The 19,756-nt window shown below is 41.0% G+C and overlaps 1 protein-coding gene across 2 annotated transcripts in view; it reads right to left on the reverse strand.

The window, feature by feature from the left end:
* Positions 1 to 19,756, reverse strand: part of LOC109890830 (synaptotagmin-2-like) — a 72,720-nt gene that overhangs the window by 28,568 nt on the left and 24,396 nt on the right. The window lies entirely within an intron of this gene.

The following is a 19,756-nucleotide window of genomic DNA, read 5'->3' on the forward strand; positions in this document are numbered from 1 at the left end:
TTGTCTCTGTTCTTAGGGGTTGTGGAATGGCTCACTGATTTACTGATAGGAGAAAGGGATCGAAGAGGGAAGAAAAGAGCGGCATGGAAGGAGAGCGACAGAGACGAGAGGACAAGAGGAAAAAGAAAGAGAGGGGAGAGGGAGGGAGATAGGGAAAGAGAGAGAGAATGGGGAGATGAGGGATGTGGTTACTGTGTTTTTTTGAAAAGGGTGCTGTTTCTAAACTATTTAAAGTTACACTGAAGTTAAAAGGGTAATACCATGCACTGTACTGTGTATACCAATATTTCATCTTCAGCATGCGACCATGAATAAATATTCAGTCCTCCATCTGTAGTGTTTGATATGCCAGACTAGTATAAAATCACTCATTATAGGCCAACAAACCCCTTTTACAGTACCTTTAAAGTACCAGTCAAAAGTTTGCACACACCTACTCATTCGAGGGTTTTTCTTTATTTTTACTATTTCCTACATTGTAGAATAATAGTAAAGACATCAACATTATGAAATAACACATATGTAATCATGTAGTAACCAAAAAAGTGATTAAACAAATCAAAGTATATTTTCTATTTCAGATTCTTCAAAGTAGCAACCCTTTTCTTGTTTCATGTTTCTGTGGCTGTAAAGGTAATGATTTTGTAAACATGTCACCTTAACTTTGAACTCTCAAGTTATTTAAATGCGCCTTGAGGTTATTGTCCCCACAGTACATGACAAGAATAGGAGTAAGTAAGTCTGCCCTACAGTATGTGAGTCAAGATTGTGCTTAAACTGATGGTGAATTACATGTTTTGTTTTGTAACACAAGGCAGTTTTGCATACCTCATCCACTCATCCATTTAACTCCAGCTGAAATAACCATTCCAACATATTGTGTCCTTTCATTTGTACAACAAAGTGGCAACATAACAGCAACATTCATGTTCTAACAGATGTTGCCATTTCCTTGCACTCTCATCCCCTCTAGTTTGAATCAAATCCTCCATCAGCATTCCAGTGAGGACTTCTTGGTGGAAGAATCCTATTTCTGCTCATTTCCAGAACTCTCACAAGGCGCCTCCTGGAAGAATACCTTGGCTCCATCCGCGTTAGTGTGGAATTGAACAGCTGGTGAAAGCCAGGCCACTTAGCGGGCACTGCTATGTCGCTGCTATGTTTCAGCGTGTTATGACTCCTTTTCACCAGATGGGGGCAGTAGTTAACTCACAGCTCACGCTGCATCACTTTATGTTAATCTGCACTGTGCATGGTCGGTTATGGCCTTGGCTGGAAGAAGTAATGAGTTGTTGTTGTGCTGCGTTCCGATTCACTAAACCTTCCTTACTCCTCTTCACCTCCCTACCCTCACTCCCTACCCACTTACTCACCCCCCCCCTCATGAATTTAGAAGCATTGGATTGTGTTTTTGCCCTAGCACTGCACAGCTGATTCAAATAATCAAAGCTTGATGATGAGTTGGTTATTTAAATCAGCTGTGTAGGGGTAGAAGAAAAAAAACGAATTATGCACCCAGGGAGGGCCCCAGGACCGAGTTTGGTAAACCCTATTTAGAGGGAGTTCCCTCAACACTAGTCTATTCCTTTTAAATCGATGAGATGGAGTGCACACTTTGGGGAGGAGGGGAGGAAATCAGGCCTCAGCCAAGCTCTGGGTAGAAGTTGGCCATAGGCACAGTTCTAGGATCAGTTTATTCTCCAATCTTAATCGTGATCCGTTAGAGGGGATGTGTTTAACACAGGTCTAGGAACAGTTTACTCTCCTATCTTAAACCCAATGAGGGCGAAATGTTTAACACAGATCTAGGATCAGTTCAGTCTCCTATCTTAATACCAATGCATTAGAGGGGGAAACATTTAACACAGATATAGGATCAGTTTACTGTCCTATCTTAATCCCAATCCATTAGAGCAGGAAACATTTAACACCGATTGCGGCACATCATTTGAAATGTGAAGCAAGTTACAGGATTTTCTCATTTAGACCCTTGTCAAGAATGTATTGCCTTCAAATAGCCTAATGTATAGACAAGGGATGAGCAACTCCAGTCCTCAGGGACCTGAATGCTGTCAAATCAAATCAAATTATATTTGTCACATGCGCCGAATACAACAGCTGTAGACCTTACAGTGAAATGCTTACTTACAAGCCCTTAACCAACAGTGCTTTATGAGTAAAAAAAAAAAAAATAGAAAATAGAAAATAAAAGTAACAAATAATTAAACAGCAGCAGTAAAATAACCATTGAGGCTATATACAGGGGGTACCGGTACAGAGTCAATGTGCGGTGGAAACGGTTAGTCAAGGTAATTTAAATAATATGTACACTACTGTTCAAAAGTTTGGGGTCACTTAGACATGTCATTGTTTTTGAAAGAAAAGCCATTTTTTTGTCCATTAAAATAACATCAAATTAATCTGAAATACAGTATAGACATTGTTAATGTTGTAAATGACTATTGTAGCTGGAAACGGCTTATTTTTTTATGGAATATCTATAGTACATAAGCGTACAGAGGCCCATTATCAGCAACCATCACTCCTGTGTTCCAATGGCACATTGTGTTAGCTAATCCAAGTTTATCATTTTAAAAGCGTAATTGATCATTAGAAAACCCTTTTGCAATTATATTAGCATAGTTGAAAACTGTTATGCTGATTAAAGAGGCAATAAAACTGGCCTTCTTTAAACTAGTTGAGTATCTAGAGCATCAGCATTTGTGGGTTCAATTACAGGCTCAAAATGACCAGAAACCAGTCTATTCTTGTTCTGAGAGGCTATTCCATGCGAGAAATTGCCAAGAACCTGAATATATCGTACAACGATGTGTATTACTCCTTTACAGAACAGTGCAAACTGGCCCTAACCAGAATAGAAAGAGGATTGGGAGGCAGCTTCATTAAACAGTACCCACAAAACACTAGTCTCAACATCAACAGTGAAGAGGCGAATCCGGGATGCAGGCCTTCTGTTGGAGTCGTGCCTGGCCATGCAGTCATGAGTGAACAGGGAGTACAGGAGGGGACTGAGCACGCATCCCTGAGGGGCCCCTGTGTTGAGGATCAGCGTGGCAGATATGTTGTTCCCTACACTTACCACCTGGGGGTGGCCCCTCATGAAATTCAGGATCCAGAGGGAGGTGTTCAGTTCCAGGGTCTGTAGCTTAGTGATAAGCATTGAGGGAACTATGTTTTTGAAAGCTGAGCTGCAGTCAATGAATAGCATTCTCACATAGGTTTTCCTTTTTTCCAGGTGAGAAAGTGTTGCAGTGTTGACTGCAAAAAAGATTGCATCATATGTGGACCTGTTTGGGAGGTATGCAAATTGGAGTGGGTCTACGGTCTACGGTTTCTGGGATAATGGTGTTCCATAAACTAGTCCGTTGGGAAAGGCAAAAGTATTGTCTTTGTGATAACAGCAGGAAAATATCATATTAAATGCAAGCAATTTTTTTCAGAAGCTAATTAGACCATAGTGTCCACTCGGGATAGTTTTATCTAACAACCTGTTTTATCTCTATCACCTTGTTCCAGTCCTGCACACATTGAATTGCCATGGAGGGAATTCAGACCAGAGTTAGGAAAGTGTAAATGGAACTTTATTACCTTTTTGTGCCCTTCTTCTGTACTCGTATTCTGAGCCAGCGCCAGCAAGGTACGCATTTGGGACAGAGATCAAATAAATGGACGTGAGAAGGAGGTGTATCTACAGACACGTTGTATTCTGACCTTGATTTAATTTCCTCATAATTTCGTCAACTTTACACTTGAGGAAGTGATGAATAAGGTCGAGCAACCTGTCGGTTCAAGTGGAAAAACATCTAATAGATTTTTTTGCCCATTCTCCATTCACTGTCATTTACAAATTGATAAGGGCTATTGATAAGAGCTACGGTAGGTCAATTAGTAATCCGTTTGGATAAGGGGATTGTAAATATATATAGCAACACTGTTTTAGATCTATTTTACCTTATGGTGGTTGGAGACAAATGTGAACCCAGTCACATGGCAGCAAACTGAAGCATATCAACATGACAGGTAGGGGGGACTCTAACCCTGACGCTGATAAGAAATCCGTGCTACGCCCTCAGATGAATCATCAAACAGGCAAAGCGTCAAGATTAAGATTAAATCATACTACACCGGCTCCGATGCTCGTTGGATGTGGAACGGCTTGCAAACTATTACAGACTACAAAGGGAAGCATAGCCGCGAACTGCCCAGTGACACGAGTCTACCAGATGAGCTGAATTACTTCTATGCTCACTTCGAGGCTAGCAGCACTGAAACATGCTTGAGAGAATCAGTTGCCCGGACAACTGTGTGATCACTCTCTCCGTAGCCAATCTGAGTAAGACCTTAAAACAGGTCAAAATTCACAAGGCCAGACGGATTACCAGGACGTGTACTCCGAGCATGTGAGGACCAACTGGCAGGTGTCTTCACTGACATTTCAACCTGCCCCTGACCGAGACTGTAACACCAACACGTTTCAAGCAGACCATTATAGTGCCTAAGAACAGTAAGGTAACCTGCCTAAATGACTACCGACACGTAGCACTCACGTCTATAGACAGGAAGTGCTTTGAAAGGATGGTCATGGCTCACATCAACACCATTATCCCAGAAACCCTAGACCCACACAATTTGCATACCTCCCCAACAGATCCACAAATCCTCATGGGTGTGGGCTCAGTCCCCTCCTGTACTCCCTGTTCACCCATGACTGCATGACTAGGCATGACTCCAACACCATAATTGAGTTTGCCGATGACACACAACAATGAGACAGCATATAGGGAGAAGGTCAGAGACCTGGCCATGTGGTGCAAGGATAACAACCTCTCCCTCAACATGATCAAGAAAAAGGAGATGATAGTGGACTACAGGAAAAGGAGGTCCGAGCACACTCCCATTCTCATCGACGGGGCTGTAGTGGAGCAGGTTGAGAGGTTCTTGTTCACATCACCAACAAACTATCATCTTCCAAACACACCTGGACAATGGTGAAGAGGGCACGACAAAACATATTCCCCCTCAGGAGACTGGAAAGATTTGGCATGGGTCCTCAGATCCTCAAAAAGTTCTACAGCTGCACCACTGAGAGCATCACTGCCTGGTATGGCAACTGCTCGGCCTCTGACCGCAAGGCACTACAGAGGGTAATGCGTACGGCCCAGTACATCACTGGAGCCAAGCTTCCTGCCATCCAGACCTCTATACCAGGCGGTGTCAGAGGAAGGCCCTAAACATGGTCAAAGACTCCAGACTCCAGTCATAGACTGTTCTCTCTACTACCGCACGGCCAAGTCTAGGTCAGAGAGGCTTCCACCCCCAAGTCATAAGACTCCTGAATAGCTAATCAAATGGCTACCCAGACTATTTGCATTGCCCCCCCCCTCCCTTTTACACTGCTGCTATTCTCTGTTCATTATCTATGCATTGTCACTTTAACTCTACCTATGTACATATTACCGCAATTACCTCGACTAACCTGTGCTCCCACATGTTGACTCTGTACTTGTACCCCCTGTATATAGCCTCACTACTGTTATTTTACTGCTGCTCTTTAACAAAAAAAATTGTATCTATTTTTTTACTTAACACTTCTTTTTCTTAAACCTGCATTGTTGGTAAGTAAGCATTTCACAGTAAGGTCTGTTGTATTCGGCACATGTTACAAAGGTTGATGTCGGACGGCAATAGAATGTTCATGACGTCTCTGGGACAAATGTCGATAGACGTAGTAGAACCCAGCCTCGTAGTATAACCCAGCCTTAAGTATGGAAGTCTTTGGTTTAGTACATGGCCTCACATGTGACTCCTTAAAGAGATAAGTGGGGCTAAGGCTTAAGAAGGTGTGAACAATGTTTAATGGGTGTAAACAAAGAAGAGCTCTCCAGAAGGTTTACAAAAACTTTCAAAGCAGAATTACTTTCCCATTATTCCTCAACTGTAGTAGTGTATGATATACCATTTTCTAGCTCTGAGTCTCTACTTTTCTCCAATGTAAAAAACACCATTACAAATTTTGCTACATAGTCACAAATGTCCATTCATTATAATCCACATAATAATTCACATTTCCTGTTTCTGCAGGATTATTTTCCTGCTGTAGTAAACTGGCTCAAATGAACATATATCTGTAATTGAACAACTGCATGGCAACTTTCAAGATGAATCATACCACTGTATTTTTTGATTCACCCACATATTTTGTGTGTAAAGACTCTCTAAACCTGTCTTTTATGAAGTAGGTTTTGTTGCTAAATAAATACGTTGCTAAGCCTAAATAATCTACAAGATAAGATAAAAAAATGTATCTACCAATTGGTGCTGAAACTGAGATGTGCATAGGCCTATATTTTGATGGCTTTCCTTAATTGATCCCAACCCTTTAAATTCTGAACCTGTTCTCTCGCTATGTTATAGTCTGTCAAGAAAATTCTAACTAAAAGGTACACAATATTTAAAGGGATGGCTTTAGATACATGTACTGAAAACCCCATTGAATGAAAACTCCATGAGGAAACCTGTTGGCAGCAAGTAGGAGTGTTTTCAGCGGTTGAATTCAATTTACTTAGTGCGCAGGAAAGGCATACACTTCTTAAATCTGAATCATGGCCATTTTCATGATGTGTTTAAAAGTACTTTTTTTATTTTGTGCCTATTGAACAGGGCCATGATTAAAATCTGAAGCCGACAGACTACAGAACAACACCAACCCAAATGCAGAGAAATGGCTGACCAGAGGAGGCTTTTTAGATGTCACTTGTCTAAAGTTTGTGGTGGATGGATTATGATCCTCTGTTCAAACAGACCAATAGATCTAGAGAGAGAATGGGGGTATATAGCCCGTATGTTACATAAATCAAAACTGGATCAATATAAAGGACCTTGCTCATAAAGAAGAGGGCAGTTCAATCATGAGTCATGACTGAAGATTTTACAGCAGACATACGTCAACCATGATCCAGTACACTCTTAGAAAAAAGGGTTGCACAAGGGTTCTTCGGCTGTCCCCTTGGAAAACCCTATTTGGTTTTAGGTAGAACCCTTTTTGGAGCAGATTGTTCATGGGCTGTTCAAAGAATACACTAACCCCATTATAGTAATTAACCTAATTTAGATTACCTGATGTTACCAATCAACATCAAACAACAAATACAGTATGCCTGTAAGATGAAGTCAGAGTGATGTTGTGAATACGGTGTAAGATTGTACTACAGTACATACAGATAATGGCAACCAACCAGATTCAACCAGTCATCATTATCGACTCAGCAGCTCTAGTATGATGGTGCCATTTGACATGACATTCTGCAAGGTCAAAGTGCAGCTACCGCGGCAACCCAGGAAGCATAACAGTGGTCTGGAGCTCGTGAATTATTTATCCCCAAGGTTTCCCCTCCCCCTCTGCAGTACGGGATGCCACCCGCCTCCCCTCCCTTGGCCCCGGCCCCACTTCTCTCCTGCTCCTCCAAACCAAACCAAATGCCCTGCATATATCTGTAAGAGAAACTCAGTCAACCTGGACCCGAAACCAATGTTTCATCTCCGCATGAGCGGTTCGGTTATGCCCTGGGGACTGCTGAGCTAAGACAAGATAACAACCAACCAAAATCAAAGGGACAAATAATAAACCCAGTCCGTAGTGGCAATGTGTGGTGGTGCTGAGTTGCGTGTGTAGTACAGGGTGCTTGTAGTTGTCAATGTTATTTGGGCCACGTTTCACTCCCCTCCGCTGTGACTGCAAAGAGGACAGGGAAAAGACGGCATCCTCTCCAGCACCTGCAGGCAGCACTGCAATGCAGGGGTTTAACATAGAAATATGAAGCTAGAGAGCACACAGGCAAAAGGAGTCTGCCGATTGCTTGTCTCCACTCCACTCTGTCTCCGTCTGTCTCTCTCTCTCTCTTTCTCACACATATTGCACAAACACACACACACGCAGGAATGGATGCAATCACACACACACACACACACACACACACACACACACACACACACACACACACACACACACACACACACACACACACACACACACACACACACACACACTTACAAATGAGATTGTTAAGTTCAGCCCCTCTGATTATGTTCCTTGCTGATGTACTTGACAAGCAAGAGTGTTTCTATCTCTGTGATAAGAGCATGCAGGGCAAGCATTTTGTATTGTGCACGAGTCCTAAAATGGCCACATTATGTCAGCAGGGGCTGCTAGCAAAACAGAGAGAGAAAAAAGAGCTGAAGCATAAATGATGCTGCTCATTTGCAGAATGTAATTACTGGCTGGCAAAGAACCACTCTGGTTAATTCTTATTCAAATTATACAATATACTGTGTATTAGGCAAATAAAGCTCCACAATAAAGTTCCAAAATCAACTAATGCTGAGATATATAAAGATGGAGTTTGATACACACATGGATGAGCGCGTGGGCACGCACGCACGCAAACACACTTCTCTCCAGCTGGGCCCCTCATAATGCTGACAGTGAAACTGCAAGACAGCCAAGAGCAAAACTAGGGGGGTGTGGTCTACAAATGGTAGTAATGAACAGATAGTTCCACAGCGAACCCGTAGCAGTTGTCTCCGTAGTAATATACAGTAGCATTGTAGCTAGCTCTGGAATGACTGTGTTTCACTGATGATATCATTGTTACAGTTTGGCCTGAAGCTGATTCAGTAGACTATCCTGAACAGACAAACATGTAGCAGTGCCGTAGGTCTAATTAACAACAGTTACTCTCAGAGAGATTATACGATGCTTATGATCGCTGCATTCATAAACAGACAGAGCATGGATCAATTGGACCAATGCAAACATCAACACCCAAACACAGTTACTAAGTCTAGATCTCTGATAGATGGCAAATGAGCAAGCTCACATCAAATCGATATCCCGACCTCACCAGGTTTACACCAATATCTGATAATAAAGTAAAACTAGAAAAATACATTTACAGAAGTAAATGTGGTGGGCTTGTTAGTCTTGAAGTATCTATGGTTGTGAAATAATAGTATTGTGGTAGAGGTAGTGCTGGAAGTGGTAATTGCAGCATTATCAATGGTAGTAATACGATTTTCATAGGCTGTGTGTTAGTTATAGTGACCTATTTTGGACTGGCTTGTAGGTATGGAGTTATTATAGTGGGTTATAGTTGGCTAGTTTAGTAGGCCAAGGTGAGTATCATCATAAGCCATATACATGTGTTTTTAAGCTCTCAAATATTTTAGTTTGAACATTCGGAAGGTTTTGTTGCAGTGATTTTAGTTTAGAATGTTCAAGCCTACATTCCACCATTGAAATGAATAGGGACACAATTTATAAAGTAGGAATGGTAGCTTAAAGCTGTTGAAGCTACTTAAGTTGAGTCAGTCTGTACATGTCAGCATTGGGGTGGTGTTTGCAGCTGAAACAGATGAAGAGCAGTGGTTTATCCCCATTTTCCCTTTGAAGTCTATGGAGCTTTTATGCAAATTGTACATGGTTAGTGTTCAAAATGTTATCAAATACACTCTTTCAGACCAGTCTGCTCAATTTAAAGTTTGAATGGCGTTTCTAGCTTAAACAGCTGAACACTGCTAATGACCAGCATTTTTCCCATTCAAGTCTATGACACCTGAAAGACATTACAATTATGCAAATACAGATGTAGGCTCTTATTTTGATCACCCTATAGCAGCAGAACTTTTGCTCCATTTGCAGGAAATGTACAACTTGTAGTGTATTTGAGGCTTAAAAAGGCTTCTGAAGTTTGTAAGTTCTATTTTGAAATTTCAGACCCCTACAAAAATGACCAATTATAATCCAAATAATAATTTGCATTTAATGTTGCAGCATTATTGTTTTCCTGCTGTAGCAAACTGGATCAAATGAAGCCTGGGAGGGTCTTGTTTCGCATTCATGGGCTTATTAAATATTGTTAGTAATACATTCTTCTTCTTTTTTTTAAACAATGGCAACGCTACCTATTCTCTCTTCGAATTTGAAAAGCCATAGTCCCATCAAACGTTCAGGCTGTCTTGATAAGAGCAAGACAGCCTGAACCAAAAGGACGCACATAGAATAGAGAACTATTTTTATAAACTGGCTGCTTTTATATCAGCCACCCAAAAAGGTGTAACCATTATGATACATAAGAAACTCAAAATCACCATCTTGAGTAAAGATGAAGACACAGAAGGCAGAATCACTTTCCTTAAATGTATCCATAATGGAAAACATATTGCCTTTATTAAAGATACACTAAGCAGAAATCACTCCACCATTTCCTGGTTGCTAAAATTCAAATACTTTGCCTAATTTTAGTTTATGTCACAAAACAAGCAGTAAAGTGCAGAGAATCATCGTATCATCTAAACCGCTGTGAAATATATTTTCCATAACCAAAGATTTTGTACTTTCAGCTGTTTGAAGCTGGTGTACAAAATTGAAAGTAAAAGATGCTAAATGAAGCACTGCAAGCATAGAAATAGTGCACATAGAACAGATCTACTGCTTCATAGACTTGCTTTCAATGATAATTACATATCCATAACACATAACACATAACACATAACCCAATTTGGTTGGGTTGCCCAAAAAGTTACATATTGCAGCTTTAATGTGTATGCATAATGTTCTATTACATTTTTTGATTCTCTGAACAGCATATTCTTAGAATTAACTGAATTCCATCTGGTTATTGGGACAGACATGAATGCCTAATACGACCAACTACAATCCACATGCAACCAAGGCTCTCCACCATATCCTCTCCGATTAATATACTCCCAAAATCATATTTCTTTGCGTATTTATCTCACGATGTAGAAAAAGCTTTTGATAGACCAGAGATATGACCATTCTATCTGTCTTGGAATATATGGGAATAGGCTCCAATTTCATTAATATGATTAAAATGCTATCTGTCAATCCCTCAGTCATAGTTATAACAGGCAATATTGCTCCGCTCCGTTAACAATCACTAGAAGCAGCAGACAAGGCCTTTCTATTTTTATTATCTATGGAACCCCCTGGACCAGGCAATTTGTCAATCGAAGGAAATAACACCAACTTCCCTAAACTCCACTGATCACTTAATCTCATTATACTCAGAAAATATTTTACTGTATCGAGAAAATGTATCTCAATTGCTCCAAAACGCATTGAAGATCATAGTTAAATTCAGCTTAATCTCAAATCTCAAATGTATCTAACCAAATCAGCCCTACTGTCTCTCAAGAACCCGAAGGAGGACTCCATCTCTACTTATGGAATCCCAATTGTTTCCCATTTGAAACATTTGGGAATATATATATATATACAGTATATCACAAAAGTGAGTACACCCCTCACATTTTTGTAAATATTTGAGTATATCTTTTCATGTGACAACACTGAAGAAATGACACTTTACTACAATGTAAAGTAGTGAGTGTACAGCTTGTATAACAGTGTAAATTTGCTGTCCCCTCAAAATAACTCAACACACAGCCATTAATGTCTAAACCGCTGGCAACAAAAGTGAGTACACCCCTAAGTGAAAATGTCCAAATTGGGCCCAATTAGCCATTTTCCCTCCCCGGTGTCATGTGACTCGTTAGTGTTACAAGGTCTCAGGGGTGGATGGGGAGCAGGTGTGTTAAATTTGGTGTCATCGCACTCACACTCCCTCATACTGACTGGTCACTGGAAGTTCAACATGGCACCTCATGGCAAAGAACTCTCTGAAAAAAATAATTGTTTCTCTACATAAATATGGCCTGGGCTATATATATAAGAAGATTACCAAGACCCTGAAACTGAACTGCAGCACGGTGGCCAAGACCATACAGCGGTGTAACTGGACAGGTTCCACTCAGAACAGGCCTCGCCATGGTCGACCAAAGAAGTTGAGTGCAATTTACCCCATTCTACCACACTTCATTGTGACATACATTGAAATATTACACACTTTGTTATGGGGAAGGGACTAGGCAGGCAGTGGGTAATGGGTAGAGAAAGTAATGGAGCCCCAGCATTTGTGGCATTCCAATTAGAGGATTACTGCAACAGATGTAGGATCTTAATTTGAGCTAGTTTGCTACAGCAGGAAAATAATCCTGCAGCAAATCAAACATTTTATTTTTCACATGTGCCAAATAGAACAGGTATTTCACCTTACAGTGAAATGCTTACTTACAAGCCCTTAACAAAAATGATGTTTTATGAAAAATACCAACAAAAAAAAGAAATAAAAGTGACATAACTAAAGAGCAGCAGTAGAATAACAACAGCGAGGCTATATACAGGGGGTACTGGAACAGAGTCGTGCGGGGGCACCGATTAGTCAAGGTAATTGAGGTAATATAAACATGTGGGTAGAGTTATTAAAATGACTTCTGCGTAGATAATAACAGAGAGAAGCAGCAGCATCAAAGAGGGGGGGCAATGCAAATAGTCTGGCTAGCCATTTGATTAGATGTTTAGTAGTCTTATGGCTTGGGGGTAGAAGATGTTTAGAAGCCTCTTGGAACTAGAGTTGGCGTTCTTTTACCGCTTTCTGTGGGGTAGCAGAGAGAACAGTCTATGACTAGGGTGGCTGGAGCTTTGAATATTTTTAGGGCCTTCCTCTAAGGCAGCCTGGTATAGAGGTCCTGGATGGCAGTAAGCTTGGCCCCAGTGATGCACTGGTCCGTAAGCACTACCCTCTGTAGTGCCTTGCGGTCGGTGGCCAAGCAGTTGCATTACCAGGCAGTGATGCAACCAGTGCAACCATGCTCTCAATGGTGCAGCTGTAGAACCTTTTGAGGATCTGAGGACCCATGCCAAATCTTTTCAGTCTCCTGAGGAGGAATAGGTTTTGTCGTGCCCTCTTCACGACTGTCTTGGTGTGCTTAGACCATGATAGTTTGTTGGTGATGTGGACACCAAGGAACTTGAAGCTCTCAACCTGCTCACTACAACCCCGTCGATGAGAATGTGAGTGTGCTCGTTCCTACTTTTCCTGTAGTCCACAATCATCTCCTTTGTCTTGATCATGTTGAGGGAGAGGTTGTTGTCCTGGCACCACACAGCCAGGTCTCTGACCTCCACACCTATATGCTGTCTCGTCGTTGTTGGTGATCAGGCCAACCACTGTTGTGTCATTGACAAACTTAATGATGGTGTTGGAGTCGTGCCTGGCCATGCAGTCATGAATGAACAGGGAGTACAGGAGGGGACTGAGCACGCAACCCCGAGGGGACCCAGTGTTGAGGATCGGCGTGAAGGACTTGTTGTTACCTAACCTTACCACCTGGGGGCAGCCCTTCAGGATGTCCAGGATCCAGTTGCAGAGGGAGGTGTTGAGTGCCAGGATCCTTAGCTTAGTGATGAGCTTTGAGGGCAATATGGTGTTGCATGCTAAGCTGTAGTCAATGAATAGCATTCTCACATAGGTGTTCCTTTTGTATAGTTGTGAAAGGGCGGTGTGGAGTTCAATAGAGATTGCATCATATGTGGATCTGTTGGGGCGGTATGCAAAATGGAGTGGGTCTAGTGTTTTCAAAGCACCTCATGGCTACAGACGTGAGTGCTACGGGTCGGTAGTAATTTAGGCAGGTTACCTTGGTGTTCTTGGGCACAGGGACTATGGTGGTCTGCATGGAACATGTTGGTATTACAGACAGGGAGAGTTTGAAAATGGCAGTGAAGACACTTGTCAGTTGGTCAGCGCATTCTCAGAGTATGCCGCCTTGTGAATGTTGACCTGTTTAATAAAGGTTGACCTGTTTAAAGCTCATTGACAGTGGAGAGCGTGATCACACAGTCGTCCGGAACAGCTGATGTTAGCATGCATATTTCAGTGTTACTTGCCTCCATGCGAGCATAGAAGTAATTTAGTTTGTCTGGTAGGCTTGTATCACTGGGCAGCTCTTGGCTGTGCTTCCTTTGGTAGTCTGTCACAATCTCTGCCACATCCGATGAGCATCGGAGCCGGTGTAGAATGATTCGATCTTAGTCTTGTATGTACACCTTGCCTGTTTGATGGTTCGTCAGAGGGCACAACGGGATTTCTTATAAGCTTCCAGGTTAGAGTCCTTTAAAGCGGCAGTTCTACCCTTTAGCTCAGTGCAGATGTTGCCTGTAATCCATGGCTTCTGGTTGGGGTATGTACGTACAGTCACTGTGGGTAAGAAGTCATCGATGCACTTATTGATGAAGCCATTGACTGTTGTGTACTCCTCAATGCATCGGAGGTATCCCGGAACATTTTCCAGTCTGTTCTAGCAAAACAGTCCCGTAGCTTAGCATCTGCTTCATCTGACCACTTTCTTATTGACAGAGTCATTGGTGCTTTTTTGCATGTCAGCAGGAATCAGGAGGATGGAATTATGGTCAGATTTGCCAATGGAGGGCGAGGGAGAGCTTTGTACTCTTCCCTGTGTGTGGAGTAAAGATGTTCTAGAGTTTTTTTTATTCCCCTCTGGTTGCACATTTAACAAGCTGTTAGAAATTAGGTAAAACAGATTTAAGTTTCCCTGCATTAAAGTCCCTGGCCATTAAGAGCTGGATGAGCATTTTCCTGTTTGCTTATGGCGGTATACAGCTCATTAAGTGCCAGCATCGGTCTGTGGTGGTATGTAGACAGCTACGAAAAATACAGATTCAACTTCTAGATATCATGCACCAGCTGTTATTTACAAATATACATAGACCGTCACCCATTGTCTTACCAGAGGCTGCTGTTCTATCCAGCCGATACAGAGTATAACCCGGCAGCTGTAAGTTATTCATGTTGTCGTTCAGCCACGTCTCAGTGAAACATAAGATATTACAGTTTTTAATGTCCCATGGTAGAATATAGGTGATTTTAGTTCGTCCAATTTATTATCTAGCGATTGTACGTTGGCCAATAGTACGAATTGCAAAGGCAGATTAGCCAATTATCGGCGGATCCTCACAAGGCACCCCGATCTCTTTCCGCGATTCCTCTTCCATCTTTTTCTCCTGCGAATGACGGGGATGAGGGCCTGTTCGGGTGTCTGGACTAAATCCCTCTCGTCCGACTCATTAAAGAGATTCTTCATTCAGTTCACTGTTCTGATTTCCAGAAGCTCTTTTCGGTCATAAGAGTGTAACGTCTGCTTCCATTCAGCGCATTCTCAGAGTACACGTCCTGGGAGTAAACCGTCTGGCCCTGCGGCCTTGTGAATGTTGACCTGTTTAAAAGTCTTACTCACATTGGCTGCGGAGAGTGTTATCACACAGTCGTCCGGAACAGCTGATGCTCTCATGCATATTCCAGTGTTACTTACCTCGATACGCTGTGCGTCCCTTTGTAGTCTGTCACAATCCGTGCCACAGCTCACTTCCCAGCCCATCTTCCAGCTCACACTCTCAAACACATAGATCCCCTGAACGCAGCTCACTCTCCAGATCTCAAACACCTGAATTCTGATCACCTGTTCACACACCTGTATGTCGTTTACACACACTATTTAGTTCAGTTCTTTGCACCCCATCATGGTGAGGTATTGTTTCTTTTGACACATTCGGATCGCTGCTAATTTCCCTATTAGACCTCCCGTATATTGTAGTTTTTGGCCATCCTCACTAACGACACCTTTTTGCCTATTCCCTGCCTGTACTTTTGCCTATCAGATTTCCTGTCATCAACCTCTTGCCGGATCTCCCGGACTACGCTATTAGCCTTTTTCCTGCCTGTACTGTTACCTTTTTGGATTCCCTGTGTATGACCTTCTGCCTGGCCCTGGACCCAGCTACCTGCCTCCTCCCTGTGGTCGTTTACTAATAAACACCTGCTGAGCCCTGCGCTTGAAACCAGCACTCTTTCTCCCATCATACTCATTACAAAGAGATGGTAGCAGCAACATTATGTACAATATAAGTTGAAAAATTTGAAAAAGCAAACCAAATAGAACGGTTGGTTAAGAGCTTATAAAACGGCAGACATTTCTCCGGTGCCGCTCAAACATATCTGTAACAGGAAATGTGAATTATTATGTGGATTATAATGAATGGACATTTTTGTAGGGGTTGATGCATTTTTCGTAAGGAAAATCTAGTCTGAAATTTCAAAGTGGAAAAAACTACCTTCAGAAGCCTTTTTAAACCTCAAATACATTACAAGTTAAACACTATTTCTCCTGTAACATCAAATGAAATTGCATTGGTCACATACACGTGTTTAGCAGATGTTATTGTGGGTGTAGTGAAATGCTTGTGTTTCTAGCTCCAACAGTGCAATACCGTTTTTCTCAATTGCTAAGACACTAAAACCCATTGGCTGAACAAAGTTCTCAGTTGCCTGGACTCATTTAGTTAATTATGCATTCACATGATAAAACACAATTTGCAGATCTCACTTAGACTTTTCAGCAAAACTCCAAACACATTCTCATTCTCATTCTCAAAACACATTCTGCACTCTCATGCACATGTCATCCATACTGTTAAACACAAGTGGCAACAATCAAATACAAATAGAGAACATATGTCATTGATTGAACACAACCACTCAAAATTTATTTAACCTGTTTCAAATGATGCGACACAACCAATATAAGCCAGTTCAGAGAGCAAACAGGTTGTTTAAGGTGGGAAGGAGAAAGTCTGAGAATGGATACTGTAGTACAGTGCATTGTAGGCTGTATACTGTACAATGGATGAATTGTATGGTCTGAACATTGTGCTTTCCATTTATTAACAGTACTGACTGCTCAATAGATTTTGACTGGTTGCAGGTTCACATCAACAAAGAACAAGAATTACAGTATCACAAGGACAAGTTTGTGAGATGCAGGGTACAGTACTGTAAAAATAGGGGTACAAGGAGGAGGATGAACAAAACTACATTGCAAAGAGCAACGCAGAGTAGTAATTTCTGATCAATTTTGAGCTACTATGATAGAACATGTTTTCGTTCATCAAAAGACAATGACGGAAAAATGTTAATATTTTTTTAGATAAAAATGTACTTCTCCCTGAGAATTGTATGTTTTGAACAATGTTTTCTATTTTTTGGGTGTATTGTTTACTGACTGCTTGAGAGTGTATCATTTTGATCACTTTGTTTATGATTTGAAAGCAGTGTTTGATTTTGAACACAGGTAACTGTTTTGTGGCGAATGTTTCATTTTGCAAGAGGCGTCAGAGGTTATGTAAATTGTGCTTGAAGATGACGTTTTATGTTGAATGTTTTCAGGAAATGGAGCAAGGTTTCAGAAATTGTGTTTTAGCAATTGAGAAGAACTGTAATATCTAACACTTTCACAACAATACACACAATACACGCAAATCTAAGTAAAGGAATGGAAATGAGAATATATAAAAATATGGATGAGCAATGTCAGAGCGGCATAGACTAAGATACAGTATATACATATGAGAAGAGTAATGCAAAATACGTAAGCATTGTAAACATGGTGATCAAGTTAAGACGACATCTGTAGGGTAAGCTGGCCTCAATGCTTAAAGATAATGGATATTGTGCCTATGGACCCGAGGAGCCACATCTCAGACAGAGCAGAATAAATGGGTAGGATTGTGAAAAGTGTTCCTGCTTAATTCCAGGCTGAATGGGTCTGATATTATTAAGAGGGCCCCATGCACCAGTGACAGTTAATTAAAACAATCAATTAATTGTCTCCACATGGTGAAAGATGGTCCTGAATGTTGGATGTTTTTTTTTTTTTTACAAACAGGCAATCAGTGTGTTATTTTTCATCATCCTAGTGTTGTCTGTGTTGTTGACTGCCTACAGTGTTTGTTTTCTGGTGTGTCGTAACTTCAAGCCTCTTCCTCTATCTGCTCTCTTCCTTCGCGTGCTATGTCTTATGTGTGCACAGTTTTTCTTCTTCTGGGGATTGACTGACAAGCAGCTCTACACTCTTAGAAAAAAAGGGTTCCAAAATAGTTCTTCAGCAGTCCCCATATCAGAACCATCTGTGGAAAGGGATCTTCAAAAGGTTATCCTATGGGGAAAGCCGTAGAACCCTTTTAGGTTCCAGCTAACACCTTTTTTTTCTAAGCGTGTAGTTGCCAGGGGGGGAGGGAAGGGGTGGAAAACATGATTTCCGAGAGTGGGGGGTAGGGGATTTGGATGGAGACATGTTGGCTGGATGAGGTTGGGTTGGGGGAATGGGATAGGAGGTTGGCAGTGGAGGCCCACTTCTTTTTTGGTTTATTTTCCTGATCATACTGAATTTATTAGTTATTTCAAATATGATCAACATTTTTATTTAATTTTCTCATTTTTTTCATCTTCTTTTGTGTGGCAACCCAATGCATACATAACTAATAGAAAATATATGGAATGATATTAATTAATATATGCGTGTGGGAATTGGTCTATATGGATAGTCCTAAATTGAAATGTTTCTTACAGAAATATGAAATGCATATGCATAAGCATGGCAGCAATTGAAATGGTTTGGAGTTGAGAGTCAGACATTACACTGTTGAATTTATGTCCATTTTACATTTACTGTACTTTTTCATGTATTTGTTGATAGCAAAATCTGAAAATACATTCAGTAACATGCTAAGAGTATTCCTGTAAAATGTGGGGTAGTTACAAGGGTTTGAGTGAGAAATAACTGGTGTTGGGAGCTGTCCCCGTTTTGGTGCTGCAGGTGGTAGCGGAAGGCTAATAATAATAATAATAATAATAATAATAATAATGAACATTTTATAAAATTAGGTGCCACTCCAGAATCTCCCAGAAGTGTTCAATTGGGTTGAGATCTGGTGACTGAGACGGCCATGGCATATGGCTTACATTGTTTTCATGCTCATCAAATCATTCAGAGACCACTCGTGCCATGTAGATGGGGGCATTGTCATCCTATATGGGCCAAAGTAATGGCTTGATCAGCATTTTTATACATGACCCTAAGCATGATGGGATGTTAATTGCTAATTAACTCAGGAACCACACCTGTGTGGAAGCACCTGCATTCAATATACTTTGTACCCCTCATTTGTTTCCATAATTTTGGCAGTTACCTATACATGCTCCATTTCCCCAACTGTAGCTACATGTATTGACCTTACAGCTCTGTTATAATTAACAGTGAGATCAATTGTGAAATAAGAGGAGTCGTTTCTAATTACTCTTTCACTAAAACATATTTTATATATAAACTGACCTCTGAAACATCTAACCACTGGGAAGACTAAATTAAGATACAATTATGTGAAATAGAACATACTCTGATCATTTAAAGTAATAGGTGTATTTATGGGAATTCTACAGCATGGGTTCTTGCATTCCTGAATTTCTTTCACATCAACAGAATACTAATAATGCTAGCCACCGCCTGGTGACATAAATAGGGCTATATTTGGCTAACATAAAATAATGTTTTAATATAAAAACACTAAGACTTTTCTGTAATCGCAGCAGGAAAACACTGTAGGATGCACAGTAAAATATCATACATGTGTATTGTAGGTAAAATGCAGATTTTGTTGTTGTTATTAACTGTCATAGGAAGCCTCCTGTAAAAATTACTCTAACATACTGAATTTCTTAAGCCTACTGTAGATTAAAATGATCAGTTTCAGGTGCTAACCTCATGCTGTAAGGTGAGACACATGAAATTCATCTTCTTGAAGCAGCTGTGAACTGGAATAGTATTTTCAGCAGCTGCTGTGTAGGTACCATTACTTGTTTATAAGTATCTTTATTGCTAGCCAATGTTGAATTACTGCATGTTTTCTTAGCTAACCTAGCTAACTAGCTGGCAAACTTTTGCTAATAATTATTGTGACGAT

This window comes from Oncorhynchus kisutch, linkage group LG5 (assembly GCF_002021735.2).
Source record: "Oncorhynchus kisutch isolate 150728-3 linkage group LG5, Okis_V2, whole genome shotgun sequence".
NCBI lineage: Eukaryota > Metazoa > Chordata > Actinopteri > Salmoniformes > Salmonidae > Oncorhynchus > Oncorhynchus kisutch.